General features: G+C 35.0%; 1 long non-coding RNA gene across 1 annotated transcript; it reads right to left on the bottom strand.

Moving 5' to 3' along the window:
- Window positions 1–931: 931 nt before the first annotated feature.
- LOC128291557 (uncharacterized) lies at window positions 932–2,242 on the bottom strand. The gene is made up of 3 exons (XR_008281399.1): window positions 1,571–2,242; window positions 1,257–1,469; window positions 932–1,128 (listed from the first exon to the last, which is right to left on the bottom strand). It is a non-coding gene; the product is annotated as an uncharacterized LOC128291557 (long non-coding RNA).
- Between the last annotated feature and the right edge of the window lie 10,980 nt (window positions 2,243–13,222).

The following is a 13,222-nucleotide window of genomic DNA, read 5'->3' as shown; positions in this document are numbered from 1 at the left end:
TCGAGGAAGGTTTTTAATTGGATCTTAGAGAAATCAAGTAGACCTTGGTCGCAATATTCTGTTTTTGCAGAAATTGATAGAAGGAGGGCCTGTGCTGGAAAGTTAACATTTTCTTTTGCTGAGGAGGGTGGAAATGAAATGGCAAATGCCTTAGCTTCTACTGGTATGAGTAGACCTTGCTTGTTTAAGGCTTGGTGGTGAGTTTGGTCTATGATTATTATGAGCTTTTCAAGGTTTGTTCTCACGGTGACAGGTATGCAAAGGAAGACGCTGCTGGAGGTTTGTTACTCCTGATATGTTTTGATCAGATACTGTTATAGGTTTTTTGGAATTGAGTAATGTTTCTTGATGTTTTTGGTTTAGGTGATGTGTCCAGCTGTTTGGGTATGATCTGATTGTAAAAGCTTTGTTGCATTTGTCAGTGTTGCCTGACTATGTGCTTATGTACTTTTTTACTGAGCGAAAAAAAAAATGCTTGAAACGTTGCATTATGAATTAGAAAAAGAGTGCCCTAGTGTAATCCTTTTTCACCCTTGAAACCACCTGGAACGGTTATTGCTGCTGCAAATGTGACGGTCGCTACAAGTGCTGCCACTATTAATTATCTGTTGCCTTCTTGAGAGTTAGCCTCTTCTCCAAATCATCTTCGATAGCCTCTTCTCCAAATCATCTTCGATGACAGTTGGCCAAAGAATGGGATCAACTGCTTTCTCCGCCACTTCTTTATTAGCAATCATATCTTTCACTAATTCCACAATTTGCTCCAACCACATTAGCCGGTTCTATTGTAATGCATGTCATTGTATATATAATGAAACAATATACACGCATACTACACTACCATAGAGGAAAACCTATAGACTAAACCGCGGTGTCGGGAATGAATGAGCTATGTAGATCATTATATTTATACATGCATCTTATTTAACCACTTTAATTGAAAACTCAAAATAATAATAAAATCATAGCCGTAGCCGTAGAAACACAAATATAAGTGTACCATTTTACGTCGATCGTTCTTGGAGATGCCACGCCTTGACATGCATTATAAACTTGTTGAGGTGTGATTCCAAAGGCATCTTCCTGTCCATTAGATTTTTGACTGATACATATTCATGCTTAGCATCACTAGTTTTGAAAAAGAAAAGAACTAATTCAAGAGGACGTTCTCGAAACGCCAAAAAATCAAGTAAATTTCAACCACTTTTGTCCACTTTTTCACAACAAGCTGGACAATAAAAGAGAATCTTTCTTACTGTTCGTCTATAGCCTTGCCTGGCTGCCATAAGAAGGGGTGTCATCTCACACTTTTTATCACCTATATAAGCAGCTGATAACATCCTTTTTTAACATCTCTTCCACTATTGAATAGTGACCTAAGTGTGCTGCATAATGAAGAGGGGTGTGTCTATTTTCATCTGTTTCCATTGTTATATCCCCTTTCTCCTTTTATATTATCTTTGCTGTCTCTAAATCCAAGCAAAATATAAACCTAAAAAAGTCAATAATCTATTCTTTCTTTCTTTCTTTTTGTCTCAAACAAAAAAGATTTGGAACTAACTCAACTTACCTACATCTCCAGACATAACTGCTGTGTGCAAAGCTGTTCTACCGTATGGGCCTCCATGAACAATTTATTGCCATTTATCTAGTAATATAGTCACCGATCGCCCATATCCTCCCTTAGCAGCCAAGTAAAGTGGAGTTTCGTGGTTTTTGTTGACAAAATATAGAAAATCAGGGTTTTCAACCTCCAGCAATGCTTGTACCACTCCAAAATATGGAGAATAATCGCTTCAACGTACTCCAAATAGCAGCTGCTGATTCAAATCTAACAAGCTGAGGTAAAATATGAGAACTAACGCTAACGCACAATCTTGATTCACATAAACAAGGTATTCACTATTTACTGATTTCTTACCTATGGAAGAGATTACATGCTTGGAGGGCACAGCCATGAAACCATCAAGAAAGCCTTCGAGCCCATGACTTCGCACCGAGATAAACACTTTGTTTCCAAAGAAGAAAGTTACGATCATCAAGACAAACACTAATTTTCTTGTTAGTAAAGACCTGGCTGACCTGAGAGGAAGAAGCGGTGGCACCAGAAGACTCGATTTCCACCATAGCTGCTGCAGGAAGAAGCTCACACAGCAAGAATCTTCATACCTCATGTTGGTAAAACAACCAAGGAAGAATGCTCAGAGAAGAGTAAATGACAAAATAGAAAATGCACTATTTATTTCACAATGAAAAAAGGCAGTGCATGGTTTAAATAATGCTAGTGGTAACTAAAAAAAGCTAAAAAAAGCTAAAAATTAGGAGCACTAACCCATGATCGAATTTGGTGCAAGATAAAACTAGCAACTAAACAATCAAATCAGAATAAGATTTTCTTAATACCCACTAACTGATAAAGATAAAAACATATACTAATTATAGCATTAAATAACATTTTGAATCATTATTTTTTCAACACTTCCCCCTTATTCAAAATCACATACACCAAGCTGTGATCTGAAAAAATGATGCTTGGCCTGAGTAAGAGACTTTGTAAATACATCAACCATCTGTTCATTTGTGCTACAAAATTTCAGTACTATCTGTTGATCACCTACAAGCTTCTGAATAAAATGATGATGCACATCAATGTGCTTTGTCCTTCCATGAAAAGTGGGATTCTTTGTCATTGCAATTGTGGATTGATTGTCACAAAAGATTTCAGTTGCTTCTTTTTGCTCAAGACTAAAATCACTAAGAAGTTTTCTCAGCCATAAAGCTTGTCGTGCTGCTGTTGTTGCTGCTGCATATTCTGCTTCAGATGATGATAAAGCTATTGTTTCGTGCTTCTTTGAACTCCATGTTACTGCTCCAAAGCCAAAGCTAAAAACATTTCCAGAAGTGCTTTTTCGATTATCTAAACAACCTGTCCAATCACTATCAGTGAAACCAATTAATTTGAAATTTGATACTTTGCAATACCAAATACCAAAATTCACAGTTCCTGCAACATAACGAAGGATTCTTTTTGCTGCTCCAAAGTGTTGTTTTGTAGGACTTTGCATAAATCTGGACACAACTCTAACACAAAAAGCAATATCGGGCTTGGTGTGTGTAAGATTCAAACCACCAGTTAAACTTCTGAACAATGTTGAATTAACTTTGTCAGTCCTATCTTCATGCTGCAACTTTTCATTGATGTTCATTAGTGTGGATTCCACCTCACAATCCACCATGCCAAACTTCTTTAAAAGATCTGCAGCATATTTTTTTTTGGCATACAAAAATTCCACCATCACCCTGCATAACTTGAAATCCCAGAAAATATTGCAACATGCCCAAATTTGTCATCTCAAATTTTTTCACCATACGTGACTTAAAATCATTAATTAACAACTTTGAGGAACCCAGATTGTAACACCTCTAACCCATATCTGTCGCTGGACAGGGTTTCAAAGTATTATTAGAGCTTACAGAATAATTTTAAATAAATCGAGTCAAAGTACTATTCATTACTGATATCAACCAAGATGTCCCTCAAATGGACCATTGAGGCCCAATATGAACACTAGAATCGAATCGGAACTAAATCAGAATCACTAAGAATTTTTCATGAAATTTCAAAACTTTTCTCATGTACAGGGTTCACACGCCCGTGTGGTCTAGGGACACACTCGTGTGACCTTTAAACATGCCCGTGCTTCAGGCCGTGTTCCACCCCGTGTAACTTTAACTTGTGCACACGGCCATGCCACATGCCTGTGTGCTAGGCCGTGTGGTTAATTAAATTTTCATAAAATAGGTGCAGACTTCACACAACCAAGACACATGCCCATGTTCTAGGCACACGGTTAAGACACACGCTTGTTTGCCAAATCCTAAGCATTCTGTTTCTCAAATTTAAAGTGCAGGGGATACACGGCCATTTCAAGAGCCCAAGTGCCAGCCATGGGTCACACACGGTCAAGACACACGTCCGTGTGTCTACCCGTGTGGACAAAAATAGGCCATTTTAAGGCCTTTTCTCACCCTTTTCAAAATTAACATGCAAATAACACTTATATACAATAATATATCTCAACCAAGCAACCAATTCAAGCCAAAATCATGTTTAATTATCATAATATGTAACCGCAAGATTCAATTTGCATAAACTTACTATTTTAACTCTATTTACTAATTACTACAATCTACTAGTATTTATATGCAATAAACATATATATATCATTCACAGCCATGTTTCAAATTTAACTCCTTCAAACCCTATACATGCCATATAAACCTTTAGATACATAACAAAATCTACCGGGGATGATTTGGATAGTGTGCCTTGTTGTGATGATCCGATCTTCCAATTCCATTTCAATCTACAAAGGATATTAACACGCACAAGTAAGCTTATAGAAGCTTAGTAAGTTCATAGGTTGTAAAGATAACCTTACCAAAAATTTTATAATAAATCATAAGCCACAATATTTACTAATATCACCTGCCAATCACAACTTCAATCAATACGATTCACATAATTGAGCTCAATGTTAATAACAATTCAATTCCCATCACTTAAATTCATTTAACACTTACCATTTCTTGTCAAATTAGAGAACGTCTTACAAAATTGAGTACATCATTTACTTTATGTCATAGTTCAACTATGGTCTTCCACACATATATTACAATGGCCTTGCCATAGTTTTGCACATATCATAATGCCATAGCCTAGCTATGGTCTTTCACTTTATTACGATGCCATAGGCTAGCTATGGTCTTACACGTACACACATATATTGCCATGGTTCAATCATGGTCTTACGTTCACAATTGCCATAATCTAGTTATGGACTTTTCACTGAAATGCCATAGTTCAGTTATGGTATTATATTCCACACTTTGCCATGGTTATACCATGATTTATCCGTCACTTCATCACTTGTCACGTCACTTGTCATTGAGCGATTGTACCCAATTCAACGTTCTACTCAATTTGAACTTTAATTTCAACTTTCACATTTTTTACAATGAACATATTTCATTATCAAACAAATGAAAATATATATTGTATCAATGCTATATTAACAAATAATTATAGAAATAAAACCGTATAAAAATACCTTAGCCAATTTGTAGAATTTGTAAAGATTCAGGGACTAATCGGCTATTTTATCTTTTCCACGTTTATCTTCAGATTCTTGATTTAAAATATAAAATTTTCCATTCATTAGCATCTAATTCAACTCAAATTCACTTCACAATTTATGCCCTTAAATTTTTTAAATTACATTTTATCCTAAATTTTATAATTTTTACAATTTAGTCCCTAATCAATTAACCCATCAAGTGAGATAATTTTATCAATTAACACTTTATCTAATCATTTTAGGCTATTATACAGCCTTTGGTATTCATAATTTCAGCACCAACCCCTAATTCTTAACTTTTTCACAATTAGGTCCTAAAAATTAATTTCTACTAAAATCACTTAATAAAATCATCAAATAATAAAATTAAAGCTTCAATTCCATGATTATTCATCATAAAATTCCAGCACTCATTCATGATAACTTTCAAAATCACTCATAGAATCAAAAACAAATGAATTCAATAGTTGGACCTAAATGTAAAAGTCATAAAACATGAAAAATTGCAAGGAAAAAGCAAGAATTGAATTTACATGATGAAAAATATGAAAAAAAAGATTAGGATACTCTCCCATGGCGTTTTGTCTGAAAATATTGAATAAAAATCTGGATTTCTCATGATATTTCAATTTAAAAGTTTGAATTTACAAAATTTCCAATTTTGCCCTTATTTCACATTATTTTCTTGCTGATTTTCCATGCCCAAACCGTCCAGCCACTATCATTTGAGTCTAATTTCCCTATAAATCCCTCTTACTCACTACTTAAGCTATTTAATCACAATTTAACAAATTATTGCAATATTTTCAATTTGGTTCTTTTTAATTAATTGACTATCCAAACGTTAAAATTTTCTAACAAAAAGTTAATACTAACTCAATGAAACTTCTTAAATATTTCTAAAAATATTTATGGCTTGATTTATGAATTCAAGATCTGGATACCTCATTTTCAACCCAATTTACCTAATAATTTCTTTTTAAATCACAAAATTCACTAATTCAAAAATTTCTCTAAAGTTATACTAACTCATAAATATTAATTTATTAAAATTTTAAACTTACTCGTCAGATTTAGTGATCTCAAATCATTATTTTCGACACCACTGAAAATTAGGCTGTTACACAGATAAATTATATCATCGACATAAAGACAAACAACAAAAAAATCTCCATTACCTTTCTTCTTCAAATAATGAGTTGGCTCATTTTCATTTCTAGTGAATCCATTGTTCTGAAAGAATGAATCAATCTTGTTGTACCAGGCACGTGGAGCTTGCTTCAACCCATAAAGACCTTTTTTTAATCTGTAAACTTTATTTTCATCTCCACAGACTGCAAAACCTGGTGGTTGTGACACATAAACCTCCTCCACAAGATCACCATTCAAAAAGACATATTTTACATCTAATTGATACATAGATAATTGCAATTGAGCAGCTAATACTAAAACAACTCTTACAGTTTCAAAATGAGCAACAGGAGAATATGTTTCTTCAAAATCAATACCTTGTTGTTATGAGTAACCTTTTGCCACAAGCTGAGCTTTATGCTTTTGGATGCTTTCATTTGTATTATACTTTGTTCAGAATACCCACTTCAGTCCTACAACATTTTTGCCTTCGGGAACATCAATCAACTCCTATGTTGAATTTCTTTTAATGGCATGCATCTCCTCCTTCATAGCAATTTTCCATTCAAGTTGTTTTGCAGCTTTTTCAAAAGAAGTTGGGTCAGTGACCAACAAGACGAAGTCACATGACGCATTAATTTCTCTAAGAGACCTGAACCTTCTTGGTGGTGTTTTGCTTTTGCTACTGCTGATGGAGGCATGGGTTGCTATAAAATCAGAACTAGAACTTGTAGTAGCATTAGGAGAGGAAGGAGCTGAATTTGTAAGTGATGAAGGAACTGAATTTGCAAGCTGTTCAACTTCAAAATCTGCTGGTGGTAGAATTTTATTCATCATGCCTCCCTTGTCATAATTTAGATTTACATCCATCTATTCATTAAATACAACATCCTTGCTAATTATCACTTTGCCACTTATATGATTATATAAACAATATGCTTTAGATTGAGAACTATAGCCAATGAAAATGCATTTTTGGGATTTTTCATCAAGTTTAGATCGAGAAGTAAGTAAAGCATACACTATACAACCAAAGACTTTTAAGTGGCTTACCCAAGGTTTCTTACCCATCCAAGCTTCAGAAGGTGTTTGATTAAGAATAGCCCTAGTTGGTGAGATATTCAAAAGGTACACTGCTGTTGCAACTGCTTCTCCCCAAAATTGATCTGGGAGATTTTTCGCTTTCAACAAGCTTCTGGCCATTTCTACAACAGTACGATTTTTTCGTTCCACAACTCTATTCTGTTCTGGTGTGTATGGTGCTGTAAGTTCCCTGCGAATCCCTTTCGCATCACAAAAAACATTGAAATCATTAGATAAAAATTCACCACCACGATCACTTCGAAGTGCTTTTGTGCTTCTCCCACTTTGCTTCTCCATCAACGCCTTAAATTTCTTGAAATTCTCAAAGGTTTCAGAATTTAATTTCAAAAAATACACCCAACTCATGCGGCTGTAGTAATCTATAAACAACAAAAAATAGTGATTGCCACCAAGTGACTCTATTTTCATAGGTCCACATAAATTATATATAAGATAAAATAGTGTCATGCTACATTCATGAATTTTTCAAAAGTGCTTATGTTGAAAGAAGGTTTTTCTTATTAATAGAGCAAATATGACAAGTGGTCATGGGGGCACATCAGGAATAGCTATACACAACTTTTGTCGATAATATCAGCAGAGAACTCCCGAGATCGGTGTTGTGGGATTTTTTCAACGTGCGCGGCAGGGCGGAAGATGTTTACATTTCTTATAAATCTAAAAAAGAGAAGTAGACTGGCACGAGTTTTGTTTTTGTCAGATACAAACATGAATATAAACTATGGAGGGCTATCAGAATGGGGAAGAACAGGAAAATAAATGGTTTATCTGTCAAAGTCTCCAACGCAATGTATAATCGAGACGGTTAAGTCAAATTTATCAAGAAACAAGTCGTCTTCTCTCCCGAACGAGATGAAAATGCCATATAATGTTTCCCTAGAACTGTGCAAAGACTGACATTTCAAGATGTCTATGGAAGCAAGGAGGCTTCAAAGGGTGAGTCAATCCAGTTCGAGATGTTTATTCCAAGCAACAAGATGGAATAATGGTTTAAAAACTTGGTAGGGATGATGGGCCAAATTTAGTTGGCTTTGGTACTCAGCGTATGGGATGTGTGTTTAGTCAACATCTAAATGACATTGAAATTGTTGAAACAAATGCAGCAATCAATCTCAGAACAAACCAAGTTTTGCTAAGAATGACAGTAAACAAAAGTTTGAAAATGAGAGGAAATTTGAACAACAAGAAGATTGAGCTGAAAAGCATACATTTTTGTTGATAATATCAGATTATATGTAAGTTACAAAGAGAATTTGATAGTTACCTAACAATGTAACTGCTCCCACTTATACTTGACTAATACAAGATTGAAATTCAAATTAAAGCTAGCTGATACATCAGCATTACATCAAGTACAAATAAAAAATCTTACTAACTTAGATTACAAATTACAAACTAACTAAGCAAATTACATTTGAACAAAATGAAACCAAAATAAGCTGTTGCTGCTCTCGGTTCTGCTACATTTCTGGTTTGCTTGAAGTAGCTGCTGGTTACATGTTGCGTTGCAGGCCAATGCTCAACACTCCTCCTTGGTCTGTATGCAACATAAACCAATTTTACTCCTTAAGTCCTTAAACCTTGATGTACCAAGAGGCTTAGTCAAAATATCAGCCAATTGGTCCTGTGAACTACAATGAACAAGACTAATTTCACCTGATTGCTAGCCTCTCGAACAAAATGAAACTTAATCCTAAAATGATTGGTTTTTCCATGAAAAACTGGATTCTTAGCAATAGCCACTGCTGATTGATTGTCAACCATGATCTCAGTAGCTCTATTTTGTTCTTCATTCAAATCGAACAATAATTTTCTGAGCCAAATGGCTTGATTCACAGCTGCTGCTGCTGCAATGTACTCTGCTTCAGCTGTGGATTGAGCAACAGTTTGTTGCTTTTTTGAACTCCAGCAGAATACTCCTGAGCCAAAAGTGAAAAAATAACCAGAGGTGCTTCTCATGTCATCCAAAGATCCTGCCCAATCACTTTCTGAATATCCAATTAGCTTAAGCTCTTTTTTTTTTTTGAACAAGACACTAAATTTCAAGGTTCCCTTAACATATCTAAGTACCTTTTTTGCTGCTTTGAAATGAGATGTGTCACAACAGTGCATGAACCTAGACAACAAGCTAACAACATGCATGAGATCAGGTCTAGTTGCTGTCAAATAGAGCAAACAGCCAACTAAGCTTCTATACTCTTTCTCATCAACCCTCTCTTGGCCTCCAAAATTGACCAGCTTCTCACCTTGAGCCATTGGTGTACTCACAAGTTTGCAATTAGACATGCAAAACTTGTCTAGGATTTTCAGGGCAAAAGCCTGTTGGCTAATGAAAATGCCATGATTAGACTGAATCACTTCCATGCCAAGGAAGTATGTCATGACTCCCAAGTCTGTCATATCAAACACTTCTTACATTTGAGTATTGAAGTCATTGATCAAATCAGTTTTACTCCCAGTCACCAAGAGATCATCTACATAAACTGAAATAATCAACAAAGTTTCATCCTCAGCTTTCTTCACATAAAGTGTTGGCTCACTTAGGCTTTTCTCAAACTCAAGCCTTGACAGATACTCATCAATTCTGTCATACCAGGCTCTAGGTGCCTGCTTCAGGCCATATAAGGCATTTTTCAACCTGTAGACTTTATTCTCTTCTCCTGGGATTTTAAATCCATCTGGCTGATCAATGTAGATCTCCTCCTTAAGAAAACCATTCAAAAAGGCTGACTTGACATTCAATTGGTGAATGTTCCACTATTTTTGTGCAGCCAGTGCAAACAGAAGCTTGATTGTGTCAAGCCTTGCTACTGGAGCGAATGTCTCTATGAAGTCAGTACCATACTCTTGACTATAGCTCTTTACCACCAACCTTGCCTTATATTTGTTCAAAGAGCCATCAGAATTGAATTTGGCTCTAAAAACCCACTTGACACCTATGACTTTCTTCTAATCTGGCCTATCAACCAAGTCCCAAGTTTCATTTTTTCTGATCATCTCAAGTTCAGCTTCTATTGCCTTCTTCCAGTTTCTGTCCCTTGCAGCTTCTTCATAGCTTGAAGGCTCAACTATTGCTACATTACATCTATGGTAGATGTCAGCAATAGTTCTGGTTCCTCTCACAGGAGGATCATCAATGTTTGCACTTTCAGGTTCATTCTCAGCTGGTTTTAGGCTGATATCAAGTTGGTTTTCATCAAATTGGCTTGCATCTGAATCTTCCTAATTCTAAAACTTCTCCTCATCAAATTTGATGTTTCTGCTCACCAAAATTTTCTTTGTTGAAGGGTCATACACTCTATAGCCTTTTTTTGTACTGTTATAGCCAACAAATATGCTAGGGGCAGACCGTTTCTCAAGTTTGGTTCTTCTTTCAGCTGGAATGAGCACATAGCACACACATCCAAACACTTTCAGATGGGAAACTGATGGTTTTAATCTATGCCATGCTTCAAAGGGTGTTTCGTCCTTCACTGCTCGAGTTGGAAGTTTATTTAACAGATAAACTGATGTGTTAACAGCTTCTGCCCAAAATTTACTTGAAAGCTTACTTTGAAACAGTAAACATCTGGCCATATTCATCACTATTCGATTTTTTCTTTCACAAACTCCATTTTGCTGTGGAGTATAGACAGTGGTTAGCTGATGATGGATCCCTGCATGCTCACACAGCTCTTGAAACCTCTCAGACAAGTATTCAGCCCCATTGTCAGTTCTCAAGGCTTTGATCTTGCAACCTGTTTGGTTCTCCACTAGTGCCTTGAATTTGCTAAAGGCCTCAAACACTTCAGACTTGTGTTTCATGAAGTAAACCCAGCAAAATATGGTCAGATCATTAATGGACAGCACAAAATACTTGCTGCCATTTAAAGAAGGGGACTTCATTGGTCCACAAATATCAGAGTGCACCAGTTCAAGCCTTTCTCGAGCTCTCCAGGCTTGATTCACTGGAAATGGTAATCGAGTTTGCTTACCAAGCTGACAGGCATCACACACAGTGTCACTTGCATCAAATTTGGACATATCCTCCACCAAATTTTGTTTGTGCAACAGATCAAGTGATCTAAAATTAACATGGCCTAATCTTCTATACCATAGGTCAGTATTTTCAGTTAAGCTTGTATAAGCTTTCTTCTCGAGCTAATTCACATCAAGCATGAAATATTTATCTACCATACTGTAATGAACCGAAAGTTACGGTATCGGAAATTGAGTCTTGAGTACTGTTTCCGTGAAATTTATTCATGAATATTTATTAGAAATATTTATGAATTATAGTTGAATGGTTATTTAGTGTTTAATTAAGTGAAGTAGCTTGAATTTAGTTTAAAGGATTAAATTGCATAAGGAATAAAAGTTTAATTATAGATTAAAGAAGTAAAAGGGACTAATCTAGCAATTAGACCCTAAGTGCCATGTGTGTGAATGTATGATATAACATGTGTAATAGTTGGTATATATGTGTAATAGCTATAAGATATTTTATGTTATAGCTATTACACATGTTAATTTATATTTTTTATAGGTTAATAATAATGAGTAAAGAAACATAGAAAGAGTTACAGAGAGCAAACGTGAGAAAGAAAGAAGGAAAGAAAGAAAGAAAAAGAAAAGGGAAATTTGAGGATTAAGGCCCTAAAGTTTAATTGGTAAGTTGTTTTAGCTCATTTTCTTATGATTTTTATGTTTATGGATGCCTAATTCAAAGTTCTACATGTATGAGGTTAAAATGAAGAAAAATAGAAAATTTTTAGATATTGATTTAGTTGAATAAATTGAGGTTTTATGGGTTAAATTGATAGGAATTGAAGTTAGAAGTGAAAATTGAGTGATTTATTAAAAGAATTCTAAGTTAGGTTTAAATAGGGATTAAGTTGAATAGAGCTCAAAATTTATGTTTTATAATGAATTTTATGAGTTAGAAATTGTTAATGAGTTGATTAAAAGAGAATATGAAGCTTAAGTTAAAGAAAAAGATTAGTAATGGAAAAGGACGAAATTGGAATTTTTGTAAAAGTTTGATAGAAAGTGAAAATGTGTTTTATGAATTAGTATATTGATGAATTTTAATTGTATGATTGTTAGTAGCAAACGTAGCACGGATACGTCATCAAAGAAGGGAAAAGAGAAAGTAAACGAAGATATCGATTAAATTCGATAAATAGTGGTTTGTATTTCTATAAACCGAGCTTAATCGTTATTGCTATATTTGATATTTATATTGTATGAAAATGTGAATGAGGTAAGTATTTTTACCATATTGAAATGAATGTGATTTTGAATACCCTATTAACAGTGTCGGGCTAGTCGGATATAGTTGACATGTCATAGGAATTGGAAGTATTGGGATATTCCGACATTGAGTCGATGAGACACTATGTGTCGACTACTGTTAAAGTTCCGGATTTGTTCCGATGAAGTACTTTGTGTACTATAATGTTAAAGTTCCAGATTTGTTCCGATGAAGCACTATGTGCTTATCCCGGAGTGTGGGTTGGATCCGTGTATCCGTTAGTGTCCGAGTTATGTTAATAAGGGTAAATAAAGTAAAGGTTAGTAAAGTACTGATTGATATTGAATAATAGCAATAATGTGTTTGAATTACCATGTTTTAAAGTTGATTAAGCTATTGTTTATGGAAATACCACTGAGAGTATTCTCAGCGTCGGTTTGTTTCGTCGCGCAGCTAGGTACTGAAAGTATAAGGACTCAAAGATACAAGCCGATCCCCAAACTCAAATTGGTGAAGTTTCTATCTTTTGGAAAATGGCATTGTACCTAGGATGTCTTTTGGTTATATTGAAAGTATCTAAGTTGTTAAATGATATTTTGGTATGTTTTGTAAATGT

Source organism: Gossypium arboreum, chromosome 4 (assembly GCF_025698485.1).
Source record: "Gossypium arboreum isolate Shixiya-1 chromosome 4, ASM2569848v2, whole genome shotgun sequence".
Classification (NCBI taxonomy): domain Eukaryota; kingdom Viridiplantae; phylum Streptophyta; class Magnoliopsida; order Malvales; family Malvaceae; genus Gossypium; species Gossypium arboreum.
The sequence above is the reverse complement of the archived record's forward strand: the minus strand, read 5'-3'. Positions and strand labels throughout refer to the sequence as shown.